Source organism: Delphinus delphis, chromosome 3, assembly GCF_949987515.2.
Source record: "Delphinus delphis chromosome 3, mDelDel1.2, whole genome shotgun sequence".
Classification (NCBI taxonomy): Eukaryota; Metazoa; Chordata; class Mammalia; order Artiodactyla; family Delphinidae; genus Delphinus; species Delphinus delphis.
The window spans coordinates 5,814,769-5,829,459 of record NC_082685.1 but is presented as its reverse complement, the minus strand read 5'-3'; the positions used below and the strand labels follow the sequence as shown (position 1 = coordinate 5,829,459).

The following is a 14,691-nucleotide window of genomic DNA, read 5'->3' as shown; positions in this document are numbered from 1 at the left end:
CCGGGAGGATCCCACGTGCCGTGGAGCGGCTGGGCCCGTGAGCCATGGCCGCTGAGCCTGCGTGTCCGGAACCTGTGCTCCGCAACGGGAGAGGCCACAACAGTGAGAGGCCCGCGTACCGCAAAAAAAAAAAAAAAAAGGCAATCTACAAAATGCCTCTGGATTAAATACATAAAATGAATGCATGGAAAGCTTAGGGCAATGCTTGGCATACAGTAGGTGCTCAATGCGTTGCTGAAGGCACTGGGGCCAGGCGCTGAGCTTCAAGCTCCAGGCATCCCAGTCCCCGCAGTCATATGAGGGGGGACCCGTTTTAACCATGAGAAGCCAAGGTTGCAAGATAAGCCTGAGGTCGCGCCTCGCACCGCTGGCTCAGCGGGGATTTGAACCTGGGGCTCAGCCTCCAGAGCCCGCGCTGACCCCCCTCACCCTCGAAGGCCCAGGGACGGTTAGAGGTGTCCCCGGGTCACACAGCGGCGGTGCGGGAGGGCAGGCAGGGCCCCTCCCGGCGGTGGCAGCGCCAGCGTCCTGGGCCGCGGCTGGGGGCGGGCAGCGCAGTCCGGGATCTGGGACCGAGCTCCCCGCTGCGGCGCTGTGCGTTTCCATGGCAGCCAGGCTGGAGCCGGCCAGAGCGATTAGGCGTCCAGAGGAGCGGCTGCTAAAAATAGCCCGCGCAGCACCGGGTTCATTAGCCGCTGGGCTTTTGGCTGCCAGGTACCCCCCTCCCGGCTCTCCTTCCTGCTCGAGTCCGGGCGTAGCGAGGCTGCTGGGGGATGTGGTGGGGGAGGGGCGGCCGGTCCTGCATCCCTTCCGGCCTGGACCGGCCACCGGGCTTGGCCCCTCCTGGCCCTCCTCCCTGGGACCTTCGTCAAAGGCAAATCTGATTTCACTCCTCCCCTGCTCTAAATCCTTCCTTGGCTCCCCATTGCCCTTGGCCTGAAGTCCCCAGCCTTTCACCCCCATTGCCTCCCTGACTTTATCTTCCCCTGCTCTGGATGCTCCCAGGGACTCAAACCCAGCACACCCCGACTCTGAGCCTTTGTTTCTGCTGTTTCCTTCATGTGGGTCACCCTGCCTTCCCCTGTTCATCTTTCAGATCTCAGCTTACACATCACCTCCTCCAGGAAGCCTGAGGCTCCAGCCCAGCTCAGGGGCCTCTTCTGAGCTCCTCCATCACAGCTCTGACACTAACCTGTGAGTGCTGAGAGGGAGAGGATGAGCGTGTTTTGGTCCCGGTATCTGAAGTAGGACCTGGCACACAGCAGTTGCCCGGTAAGTGTTTGTGGAATAAATGGGGGAATGAGATTAGCCAGCTCTGATAGAGGCGTTTCCTGGGTGAACAACTCAGTGGGTTCCCACTGTCCTCTCTTCCCAGGCCAGAAGGTCAGTGGTCCATCCTCTCTCACTCTTCTGTTTCCTTTGGACAGGATATCCAGGCTGTGTGACCCAGCCAGGTCACTCACACTCTCTGCTCTCCTTTTTCTTTCTTTCTTTCTTTTCTTTTTTGCGGTACGCGGGCCTCTCACTGCTGTGGCCTCTCCCGCTGCGGAGCACAGGCTCCGGACGCACAGGCTCAGCGGCCATGGCTCACGGGCCCAGCCGCTCCGCGGCATGTGGGATCTTCCCGGACCAGGGCATGAGCCCATGTCCCCTGCATCGGCAGGCGGACTCCCAGCCACTGAACCACCAGGGAAGCCCCTGGTCTCCTTTTGCCTTACAAAATTGCCATACACATGGGACTTAGAGGTCAAAAGCTCTGGTGGTGTTGCCATAATTTGGAAGAGAGAGGGAGATAGAAGGGGAGGAGGATGTGGGGGAAGATAGACATCCATGAAAATATCTTGGAATAAAACTAAGTCTATTGGAGAGCCAGTGGGCAGCCTCAGTTGGGCAGGATTTCCAGAGCCAAGAAAGACAGTTTTCAGGCTGGCCACAAGGTGGCTCATTTGTTATGACACAGCTTGGTTGTAGCAAGAGCAGTGAGGCCAAGAGCAGAGTCAGAGGGAAATCGGGAGGAGGAGGGGGAGTGAAGGGCAATTTGCAGCAGAGGAGTGTTAGCAGAGAAGAGAGGAAGTCTGGGGAATGCAATGTGGGTAGTGACAGTGCTCAAAACTTGTGATTATTTGAAATCTATGGAACCATGACTGTGACTTAAAAGAGGAAGCCATGGCTTAAATGATGCCTGTCCGCACAGTCTGGGCATCAGCCCAGGTTGCAGTGGTGGCTCCACAATCACTAGGGATCCAGGCTTCTATTGGTGTTCTACCTCCTCAGCCAAACTTCCATCTTTTGGAACATAATGGCTGCTCTAGCCCCTGCCATCACAGCCACCTTCCAGATGAGGGCAGCGGGGGAAGGGGAGAAGGGGTAGAGGAGGGCCTATCCTTGTCTTCTGAGGTTACGACCTGGAAGTTACATACATCATTTATGCTCACATCCTATTGTCCATCACATAATCAGACGGTCACATTGAGCTTCAAGGGCAGCTGGGAAATGTAGTCTTTACCTGGGCAGGTTCTATTTCTTTTTATTTATTTATTTATTTATTTTATTTTGGGGGTAGGAGTTTATTAATTAATTAATTTATTTTTGCTGTGTTGGGTCTTCGTTTCTGTGCGAGGGCTTTCTCTAGTTGTGGAAAGCGGGGGCCACTCTTCATCACGGTGCACGGGCCTCTCACTATCGCGGCCTCTCTTGTTGTGGAGCACAGGCTCCAGATGCGCAGGCTCAGTAGTTGTGGCTCACGGGCCTAGTTGCTCCGCGGCATGTGGGATCCTCCCAGACCAGGGCTCGAACCCATGTCCCCTGCATTAGCAGGCAGATTCTCAACCACTGTGCCACCAGGGAAGCCCTAGGTTCTATTTCTAAAGGAGAAAATAGAGCATGAAATTTGGGGACCAGCCCATAACCTCTTCCACCAAATGGGTTGGGAAGAAGGAGTGAACATTTGTCACTGTTGAGGCAACCCTAGCGGGGAGATGCCCTTTGGACAAGGAGACCTTCAGGACCCGCCCCCTTTCCCTCCCTGCCCTCACCTCCTCCCTCTGTCCCCTTCACTTACTGTGCTCCAGACACACAGATATCGCTGTTCCTCCAGCACGCCAGCCAGGCACAGTCCTGCCCCAGGGCCTTTGCACATGCTGTTCCCTCTGCTTGGAATGCTCTTCCCCCAGGTCTCTCCCTCCCTCCCCCCCATTCAGATTTCTGCTTAAATCTCACCTTCTCAGAGGCTTTCCTTGAACATCTTGTTTAAAATTGCAACCTGCCCTCCCTCCTCAATTGTTGTTCCTTCCCAATGCCTTCCCTGCCCTAATTTCCTTTCTAGCACTTAGCACTCTGTAAAGCCCTATAGACTTTACTGATTTATCTGCTCATTGCCTGTCTCCCTCATTAGGCTTTGAGCTCAACCAGGGCAGAGATTTCTGCCTGTTTTGCTTGCAGCTGCATTCCTGGTGCCTAGGACAGTGCCTGGTGCTCATTCAGGGCTCAGGAAATATTTTGAATGACTACATTGAATAAGTAAAGCAGGCACAATGATTCCCTCTTTTAGAGCTCTGGAAACTGAGGTCTCGAGGAGGAAAGGTGATTCACCCAAGGTCACAAGCTAGTGGGTGGCAAAATACGGTTGTGTCACCTGCCGAGTTTCCGTTTCCTCTCTATCTGACGGACCCTCTTTCTCCAACTTTCCCTTCCACCCGGAGAGTTACCTATAAATTTCAGTTCTGCTTATGTTTCCTGCAGCACATGATTGTTGCTTGCAGCCAGGAGCCCAGGATGACCAGAGGGGCACCCCCATCATTCCAGGCACAGTGCCCGGTCCATTAGCAGCTGTGCCACATTTAATTGCCCACACAAGTACAAAAATATTTGCAAATTAAAAATCACACATAAAATTCTCTCAGCCCCAATTTTAGAGGTGTGGAAAGACTGAGGCACAGGTCGGGGGAAGGGATGGTAGGGATGGTCCTCGTCACACAGCCAAGAGGCAGCAGAGGAGGGGTCCACCCTCTCTCTTCCTTTCCACTGTGAGATGAGGCTCACTGCCACCTGGGACGGTGCAAAGCTGGTCCTGGGATTGAATCCTGCCTTGCGCAGCCTTGGACCTCAGTTTTCTCTACTGGGACATGGGATCCTGATAACTATCCTGGCTATATCCCACTGTGCCCAGAGCCTGACATACAGAATGTGCTCCCACGAGGCAGGAAGTCGAGGGCATCAGTTAGCCGCTCCAGGCTGCAGGCCGCCCACCCCAGACCCCTTCCACCTTCCCCGCCTCGCTCCCTATTCCCTTGGCCGCCCCGTGCCAGGTTTCTGTTTAGTTTAATAATCTCCTGAAAGTTTAATTGTTGTTTTATTCATCCATGACCTTTCTCTCTCATCTGGAGACATATTATTGCTAATCTACAAATTTCAAGAACCAGATTTATTTGCAAAACCAATTACCTGCCTATGCAAATGACCTCGTTCGGCGCCTGCCTCCGTGGCCAGCTGGCTGGTCCGGGGAGAGGAAGAGCCGCTGTCCGCCCCGTTAGAGCCGCTGCTCAAACACTTGGATGGAAACTTATCTATAATTCCTCTGAGCAGGGCGACCCTCTCGGCCCCGGAGTTAATTAGAATCTCAGTAATGGAGGGAGGCTCTGACCCCACATCTCTCAGCTCTGACCTCCTAAAGGGGCCTCTTGAAGTGGACGGAGCCTCTAATTGCCTTCCCATCTGGCCCTTCCAATGGGAATGATGCCTGTTCATTCATTCATTCATTCACAATCTCACACTGAGTGTCTGGGACTGTTCTAGGCTCTGGAAGCAGAGCAGGCAACAGGGAGCCCAGAAGGAAAGAAGTCCCCATCTTTATAAAGCTAACAGTTGGAGAGAGAGAAAACAGGCAAGATAAATATAAAAAATATATAGCATGGCACACAGCATGGATCACAATGGAGGAGAAGCAAACAGTGCCAGGGATGGGTGATCAGGGGTCATGGATCCCATTCCCTCTCCCTCCCTTCACTCCAGCCACAAAAACGGAGCTGATTCTTAAAATGCCAAACCTGGTCCTGCCTCAGGGCCCTTGCACTTGCTATTCCTGCTGTCTGGAATGCTTTTGCCAAAACTCTTGGCCAGACTCACACTTCCCCACACAGTCTCAGCTCACATGTCACCTCCTCAGGGAAGCCTTCCCTGCCTACTGCAGAGATAAGGCATCTCCCCGCGACCATTTCTGTCCCCTTTCCCTGCTTTAGCATTCTTACTGCTTCCTGAAATTGGATTAGTCATTGGTGTGTTACTCTCTGTCTTACTCTCCTTTTTTTTTTTTTTTTTGGCTGCGCTGCATGGCATGAGGGATCTTAATTCCCCGACCAGGGATCAAACCTGTGCCCCCTGCAGTGGAAGCGCGAGTCTTAACCACTGGACCGCCAGGGAAGTCCAAGTCTTACTTTACTTTAATATCAGCACCTTGAGGACAGAGGAACCGTGTCTGTTTTGTTCACAGCTGTATCCTCTGTACCCAGAACAGTGTTTGGGTACTCAATACATATTTGTTGAATGAATGAATGAATGAATGATGCAGGAGCAAGGAGGCCATGCTAATCATGGTGTAGAGGACACAGTAACTTCTAGCTGGGGTCATCTTGACCTCAGCACTTTCCCATAGCCTGGTGCAGTGGCTGAAATGTACCCATTTTCACAGATGAGACCGTGGAGGCTGCTAGATTAGGTGTGTGGCTTGGCCAGTGAGGGCTGGTGGGGCTGGGATGAGAAAGCAGCTATTGAAGGTCTCCCTCAGCGATCCTCAGGGCCTCTGTGACTGTCCAACGCTAGGAAGGGACATAGCAGTTATTGGTGGAGCCTGGGCGGAAGGTGGGACTCCACGATCCCTGGACCTTAAGTTCTCAATCTGGGCAAAGTGGCTTTGGGATTCCACCACCCCTGGCTTCTCTCTCACCTCTCTGGCTGTGCCTTCTCATCTCCTTTGCCTTCCTGTCCCCTATTTTTTTTTAATTTATTTTTGGCTGCGTTGGGTCTTCGTTGCACACAGGCTTTCTCTAGGGGACAAGGAAGCCCCTTGTCCCCTATTTTTATCTTTATTTTTTAAAAAAATGTTTTAGCCGCACTGCTCAGCATGTGAGATCTTAGTTCCCCAACCAGGGATGGAAGCAGCACCCCTTTGCAGTGGAAGCGTGGAGTCTTAACCACTGGGCCGCCAGGGAAGTCCCATTTATGTCCCCTATTTTTTTTTAATAAGTTTCTTTCTTTAAAAAAAAGATTATTTATTTATTTTGGCTGTGTTGGGTCTGGTTGTGCACAGGCCTTCTCTAGTTGCAGCAAGCGGGGGGCTACTCTTCGTTGCAGTACGCGGGCTTCTCATTGCGGTGGCTTCTCTTGTTGCAGAGCCCAGGTTCTAGGCACGCGGGCTTCAGTAGTTGTGGCTCGCAGGTTCTAGAGCATAGGCTCAGTAGTTGTGGCACACCTGCTTAGTTGCTCCATGGCATGTGGGATCTTCCCGGACCAGGGCTCAAACCTATGTCCCCTGCATTGGCAGGCAGATTCTTAACCACTGTGCCACCAGGGAAGTCCCTCCTCACCGCTATTTTTTTTCAAATTAATTAATTTATTTTTGGCTGCATTGGGTCTTTGTTGCCGCGTGCGGGCTTTCTCTAGTTGCAGCGAGCAGTGGCTACTCTTCATTGCGGTGCGCGGGCTTCTCATTGCGATGGCTTCTCTTGTTGCTGAGCACAGGCTCTAGGCGCACGGGTTTCAGTAGTTGTGGCACATGGGCTCAGTAGTTGTGGCTCACGGGCTCTAGAGCGCAGGCTCAGTAGTTGTGACGCACCTGCTTCGTTGCTCCATGGCATGTGAGATCTTCCCGGCAGGGCTCAAACCCCTGTCCCCTGCATTGGCAGGCGGATTTTTAACCACTGCGCCACCAGGGAAGTCCCTCCTGTCCCCTGTTTTTGAGTCCTGCCCATCTGCACTGGACAAGCCCCAAGAGCCCTTTCTCTGCGGTCAGCAACTTCCCTCCGACCTACTTCTCATCCAGTGTCCCTACTTCCTGTCCAGGGTCAACTTCACGTGCCCTGCCCTTGAACCAGACACTGGACATCGGCCTCTCCATTGCTTATGCTGTTCCCTCTGCCTGTCACATTCTTCCCCCTGGAAGCCTTTCCATGGCCCCCCCAACCTAATTAGTCTCATCCCCAGCCCCACACCCCTATCCTATATCCCAGGGCAGCCTGGGCATGGCTTCAGGAACTGTCACCATTTCCGTGATGGAGTGGTTTGTTCAACTGTCTGTTAACATTTCTCTTCCCAGCTAGACGCTAATCTCCCCAGCTGAGCAGGGGCCTTGGCTGTCATTTTTATCCCGGTGTCTCCAGGACCCAGCACAGAAAGGAGAGCTCTGCAGGAGCTTAATAAGTGCTTGTTGAGTGGTTGACCTGTGGGTTGGGTGTTGGGTGGGGGAATGGATGGCTGCATGGGTGGGTGGGTGAGTGGGGCATTTAGGTTGGGGGATGGGAGGATGGCTGGCTGGGTGGGTGGGTGGATAGAAGCATAGGTGCGTGGGTGGGGATGAGAAAATCTGTGGATGAATGAATGAACGGTAATGAACCTGGCTTTGATGGGGGTGGGCTGCCCCTGGCAGTGGACCTGGGTGAAACCCCCATCCCAGCCCTGCCAAGTGGCTCTGAGGATTCAGCAGACTGTGTGTTGAGGGGGTACCTAGACACAGACCTCTAGCTCTTTCTGCAGGGCTCAGATTGTCTGGGGGGGCCAGCGGTTTTGGGGGGGACCAGGCTTGCTCGTGAGATTTCATGGCCCCTCTCCAGCCCACACGGCTGCACTCCCACTGCCCAGAGCTAAGCTCGTCCGCCACAGCCCTGCCCCAGCTTCCCCCCTTCACCCCCTCACACTTGATTCAATCCTGGCCGCCCACCGGTTCAATTATCCTGCTGCTGGGGCGGCTGGCAATTTTCTTTCGGGGCTGAGAAGCTGCTTCGGTATCTGTGTATCTGGGTGATTTTGAGCAGCACGGGGACCCAGAGACGGAAACACAGAGACCAAAAAGATAAAAGGAGAGAGATAGAGACAGACAAATTCTGTGTGTGTGAGAGAGAGTCAGTCTGGACCAACCTCACCCCCAGGGCTTTAGGGGAAGGCTTTCCCAGGATTCAAAACAGTGACCATCCTGCAAAGATTCCAGAATTTCTGCTCATGACCTCATGTCACTCCCCCATCCCTCAAAACACACACACACACACACACACACACTCTAGGGCACAAAACTCAGCCCAGATTTTGCAGAGGACCTTGCTGATGACCAGAACAGCTCAGAGGTGAAGTGGGAGCCTTGGGATGTAGTGAGCTCCTCATCCAGAGAGGAGTCCAAGCAGAGGCTGTGGGCTAGAAGTTCCTTTCAGAGCCCAGATGTGCTCCAGTTGCCCATTTATTCTTTATTGGGTCCTTTCATTTTTTTCTGAGCATTTGCTTGGTGCCGGGGGCTGGGCTGGAGGGAGCCGGGGGACAGAGGGAGGGGACGGGGCAGGTCGTGCAGGGCCTTGTGGCCCACGGGGAGGACTTGGGCTTTAACCCGAGGGAGGTGGGAGCCCTGGAGGGCTGTGGGCAGAGGGGGGATAGGACCTGCCTCAGGTTTGGGTGGCTATGACGGAGTACGTTGCCTCTGTCTGGCTGTGTGACCTTGGACAGGTTCCCCCTTCTCTGTCTTCTTGAGCCCCTTCCTCTGCACGAAGGTGATGGATGGGGCCGTTTTCAAGCACCTTCCTGGCCCCAACACCTTGGCCCCATCTTCCGAGCAGGCTCAGCCTTCCTTGATGACTCCAGCGCCCTGTATCACGGGTAATTATCTGTAAGCGCCAACCCTCCCGAGGGCTTCGCAGACAATAATGAAATCACCTAATCTTGTGATCGGAGACTTACCAGGGATGTCCTCACCAGCCAGCACCTCTCCCCAGGGAGGGATTCCCACGGCTCCCGCAAGGAAAAAAAACTTCCTTCTCATTTGGCCTCCCCGCCGCCCCCCTAGAAGCTTAAGCAAACTCAACCACTCCCTGGAGAGGGATTGCATAGGACTGTCTTATGCATTCGGGTTCCGTTGGAGTTTCTTATGTTCTGGCCACGCGTCCTCCTTACTGTGTGGTTCTGGGCAACTCCCCACCCTCTCTGGGTCTCAGTTTCTCTAAACTGGCTCCTGATACTTCTAAGCCTACCGTGAGGGGCTGCAGGGTGACAGACACAGGATGGGGTCCCAAAGGTTTTGAGAGACAAAACCTTTACCTCTGCCCCCCACCCTGATTTTTCAATTGTGGCCAGACATCCCTGACATAAAATTTACCATCTGAACCATGGTTAAGTGCGCAACTGAGTGGCTTTACATAATTCACATTGCTGTGCAGTCACCACCACCATCCAGCCACCGAAATGTGTTTTTGTTTTGATCACCCCAAACAGAAACTCTGTATCCATTACTCTTGCTTTTTAATCTTAAAGTATCTTGGCGATCCTTCCATGGGAGTCCTCATTCTTTTGTACAGTTGCGTAGGACTTCGTGGTGTGGAAGGATCATCGTTCCATCCTTTATTTACTTCTTTCATTTTTTCTAAGGTTTATACATGGGTCTAATTCTAGAGTTTCTGCCCTTGATCACCGAGCTATTCAGCTGAGGACTCTTGCTTTTTGGGGTGATATTAACTATATTTAGCTACAGGTATGGCTGTGGCATTGACCAATGAGAATGGACTTGCTGGGGCCAGGTCTCAGCAGTGCTGTCAGTGACCAGATCTTGGAGGAGGTCCAGGGGACTTAGGGATGGGTCAGGGGAGTGGTCAGGAGATATCACCTATTTACCGAGTGTTTCTGGACAGTGACAAGTTCAAGGTCACAGCCAAGTTTGGAACACTGCTTGTGTTGTTCCCGGTCTGCCAGTGCTGGGGTCTGAGGCTTCCCGGAGCCAGTTCTGTCATCCTCCACCTCGCATGGATTCTTCTTCTCCTTCTCTTTCTTCTTTAACATAATAGACTTTATTTTTTTGGCTGTACCACATGGCATGCAGAATCTCAGTTCCCTGACCAGGGATCGAACCCGTGTCCCCTGCAGTGGAAACATGGAGTCTCGACTACTGGACCACCAGGAAGTCCCTCTTCCTTCGTCTTGAGAGGGTCTGGGGTGTTGGAAAGAAAAGACCAACAGATCCTTAGGGAATCTCTGAAGCAAGCGCCTCGGACTAGGATGGCAGGGAGGGGTCCCATTTAGGGCAGCCAAAGGGTCCTGAGAGCCCCTGGCCAGCCCCTGGTCCAGCCTGCAAGCCTGGAAGAGCATCCCCTCCCTCCTGAGCCTCCCTGGGAAGGTGGACGGAAAAGGAGGGTATTGTGATGCCTGGTGAAGTGGAACTTCACATGTTTTAATCAGGAGAAGCTGCCAGCCACATTTTCTTTGTAGAGTCGAGACAGCTAAGCTCTGTGAAGTAGAACTTCTTTATTTAGGGAGAGTCAGTTGAATGGTTCCTCCTAGTTTTATTCGTATTTAAGTGGATGCCCATCGTCATGGGGGAATGGTGATGATGATGCTGTAGCAGATTGGATCTGTGAAACCAGCCCCCAATCTAATGGCTGAAAGCACTAAGTATTTATTTTGGTTCACGAGTCTGCAGATTAGCTAGGTGATTCTTCTAATCTCAACCAGGCTCATTCCTGCCTCTGCACTCAACTTGGGGTTGCAGGCAGCTCTGCAAATCTTGGCTGGGTTCCCTCGTTTGGGGGTCCGCTGGCCGTTGGATGGGACAACTGGGCTTTCTTCCATGGATTTCTTCCATGAAGAGCAGGGATGCTCTTCTGGCAGACCAGCCTGGGGTTATTTGCATGGCAGCTGGGCTCTAGGAGAGTGAGCAGAAGCCTGCAAGGCCTCTTGAACTTGGAAACAGACCCTGCTCCAGGTTCTGGTCAAACCTGGAGATGACTGTGGCCTCAGCTGACATCTTGCAGGGAAGGAACCCTGGAGTACAGGGCCAGCTAAGCTGTGCCTGGACTCTTGACCCTCAGAAACTGTGAAATAATAAAGGAGTGTTGGTTTACTCTGCTGCATTTGTGGCAACTTGTTATGCAGCAATAGCTGACTGATACATCTCTCCCCAAACTCCTCGATGTGCAGAGTGGGCCAGTGGCAATGAGGTGGAGCTATTTTTTTTTTTTTTTTTTTTTTACTTTGGCCATGCAGCTTGGCTTGCGGTATTTTAGTTCCCCGAGCAGGGATCGAACCCAGGTGCACAGCAGTGAAAGCACTGAGTCCTAACCACTGGACCACCAGGGAATTCCTGAGGTGGAATTCTTGGGAGCGATGGGATTGATGTTCCTTTTCCTTCCCTTCTGTGGTTCACTCTGATGGGTTGAGGTGGCCCCGAGGGAGATGTAAAGGCAGAAAAGGATACTCAGTGGTGTCCCAGTGGGGACTTAGTTATAACGGAAGTGGGAGGGGGGTTGGGGGAAGAAGCTGGTTGGTTCTAATACAGAGTGTGATGGGGGCTGGAGGTCCAGCTTCATTCATTTCCCCTGTCCTGGTGTGTCTGGTGTGTCATTTCCCCTGTCCAAGTGTCTAGCTTGGAGATTGAGGCCTGAACGGATTCATGAGTGTAAGCCATTCGGCTCTAACCTTGGGGACCCAAATTGGGGTTCCACTGGGGACCGTGCAAGGATCTGTCTGGCTTAGGACACGCAAGGGAAAAACAGACAAGGCTGTGCAAGACCGTTGTTCCACAATGACACCTTATGGCAGTCACAGAAGTAACAGCGGGAATGGCCCCATGCATCCCGTCCCCTGCTCCTCTGTCTAGTGTTTGAGAGAGTCCCTTTGGACTGATAAGGGGCTCGAGGGTCTTGGAAAATTTAAGGGAAATATAAAGGTTCAGTCAGTGGGAACATAGAGATTCATGGGAAGAATGAAGGAAAACTGGCTTCAGTTAGACCATTTTTGGCTTTTTAGCGTCTTCTGCATCCTTTCTTCTTCTGGAACAGTGCCTTGGATTTTCCTGTGGGGGGGCCTCCCCTGTCTTGCTTTTGGTTCATGAAGTTCAGGCAGGGCTCCGTGGAGGGGGGCTGCGACCCAGTGCAGCAGCCCCATGGATATCCTCTTGGGCTCACTTCATGCAAAGCCTGCTTCCTGTGAACACCTGAAACCGTTTCTCTGAAGGTATTTTTTAAGACTGTTGGAGCTCACTTAGCCACAGGCAGGCCAAGCCGGAAGACAGGAGAGTTATTGCAGCCCTCAGCCTTTACAGATGGGAAGTTGGTGGATAAATACTGCAGCTCCCTTTTGCTTCTGTTGAGAAACCTCCAAGGCATGCTCTACCCAGTGTCCTAGAGGCCCCCAGTGGGTCACAGTGACCTACACAGTAATCCCCCCATCCTTGCCTCAGGGTCTCTTTCTGGGGGAGCCCAATCAAAAAACACCCAGGGCTGGCCAATCAGGATTCTGAACCTCTGGCTTCAGTGATTGGCTCAGGGCCACCCACCATGACCCAAGTTAGCCCGATCAGAGTGAACTCCTGAACAATTAGCTGGATTTAGGGGGACAAATGATACTCTTTTCCTCAAGGGTTGCTGAGCTTATAGGAACCTGGTCTTCTTAGGAGCTCTCTGGTCACCATGTGGGAAGCACCTCCGTGTGAATGGAACGAATAGGAAAGCAGATGATCTTGTCATGATTTGAGCACCTGGATCAAACTGTGCCTGAAGCTATATATTTTGTTATATATTGGCTTTTTGCTTAAGCCAATCCAAATCAAGTGTTTGTTTGTTTTGTTTTGTCATTTTCAGACCAAAGAGCCCTAACTATTGGAGACATGGGCAGTGTATGAGTTTTCTGGGGCCGCCATAACAAAGTACCACAGACTGGGGGACTTCAACAACAGAAATTTATTTTCTCACACTTCTGGAGGCTGGAGACAAGTCTGAGACAAGGTGTTGGCAGGATTGGTTTCTTCTCCTTGGCTTGCAGACGGCTGTCTTCTCCCTGTGTCCTTACATGCTCTCCCTCTGTGTGTGTCTGTGTCCTAATCTCTTCTTATAAGGACACCAGTCATATTGGTTTAGGGGCTGTCCTAATGACCTCATTTTAACTTAATTACCTGTTTAAAGACCCTGTCTCCAAATACAGTCACATTCTGAGGTCCTGGGGGCAACTGCAGAACTGCTTTGGCTGGAGCCAGACTGCCTGGGTTCAAATCCCAGCCCTGGAACTTGCCTGTCCTGTGGCTCTGGGCAAGTTAGTAACCCTCTCTGTGCCTTGGTTTCCCCTTATGAGCACCCATGTGTTTATCTTCTTCCTCCACCTCAGGTGCCTGAATCACTGCCCAGTCCCAGGCACCCCAGTGGGGGGATGAGGGAAGCCTGATGGGCTCTGCTTTGGAGGTTAGGTCTTTAGACCCACCCTGACCTGCTGCTGGGCTCATCGCCCTAAAAATCATAGCTGGACTGATGCTCTCACCATCCTGCTGGAGAACTTTCTATGGCTCCCTATTACCTGTAGCAAAGTCCCAACTCTTTCGTCCACCCACCAGATCTTCCCTCTCCCTTCTGCCAGTCCCTCCAAATTCTCCTCATATTTTAAGGCCCAAATCAAATGTTGCCCCTTCCAGGAAGCCTTCCCAGACTACCTTGAAATCTCCTCTGGCCTCACACAGGATTTATCTACTGTCAATATCCAAAGTGCTTGTCATAGTTAACATAACCCTCACGTCAGTCCTACAGTGTAGATTCTTTTTCTCAAACCCATTTTGCAGACAAGGAAACTGAGGCTAGCAAGATGAATTAGCTGGCCCAGCATTAGAGGAGGAGCTGAAGTGGGGACCTGGTCCGCGGACCCCATGACTTGTGCCCCTACCCTCTACTCTCTCTCCGACTGGTGAATCCTGCCTCTGAGCGTTTCCATGATGGGGGGCTGCCCTTCCTTCCCTGGGTGGTCTTGGAACGATGCCTCCCCCAGGATGCAGGAAGCTGGGCAGAGACCGGGAGAGGGAGAGACAGAGGGCGCCAGCGTGGAGGTAGGAGGGTGGCAGCCAGCGAGAGGGATGGGGGGAGATGGATCATCCCCAGAGCCGTGGGCCTCCGTGGCCACGTGGCTGGTGGCTTTTGCGGAGGCATGTCACGTTGCAGACTCAGCACTTGGCTTGCTTCCCCCCTGACTGCTGCTGCCCCAGCCTCTGCCAGGAAGAGAAAGGGCTTCGTGAGCCCCTGGTGCTGCCAGAAAACCCTAGCTGGGTCCTCTGTGGCCTCTGTTAGGCAATAGCTTTCTCCCCAGAGGTGGGGACGACAGTGGTCTGTAGCCAGGAGGACTGGGGCTTACGTTCTGGCTTTGCCACCCATTGGGTGACCTTGGACTGCCCTTCAATCTCCCTGTGCCTCTGTGCTCAGCTTTGTAACTCCCTTCTCTAGAGGGTCAGCGTGAACCCAGTAGGCTGGTGCAGGCACAGCGGGCACTCACCGAATGATGGCCCTAATAATAGCAATGACGGACCACAGCTGTGGTTACAAACAGCCTCGTTGAAGGAGGCACGGGCTTGGCAATCACACACGCCTGGGTTCAAATTCCAGTTTTTGGAATTTAGGAGCCTTAAGGGGACCGTGGGCAAGCTGTTCAATCTCCGGGGGCCTCAGTGTTCTGATCTGGGCAATGGGTACCGTGGTGTTT

The 14,691-nt window shown here is 52.8% G+C and overlaps 1 long non-coding RNA gene across 1 annotated transcript in view; it reads left to right on the top strand.

Moving 5' to 3' along the window:
• The first annotated feature begins 1,213 nt into the window (after positions 1-1,213).
• Positions 1,214-14,691, top strand: part of LOC132422672 (uncharacterized) — a 77,509-nt gene continuing 64,031 nt past the window's right edge. The window contains exon 1 of the long non-coding RNA XR_009518873.1: positions 1,214-1,272. This is a non-coding gene — a long non-coding RNA (uncharacterized lncRNA). The remainder of the gene's footprint in view (positions 1,273-14,691) is intronic.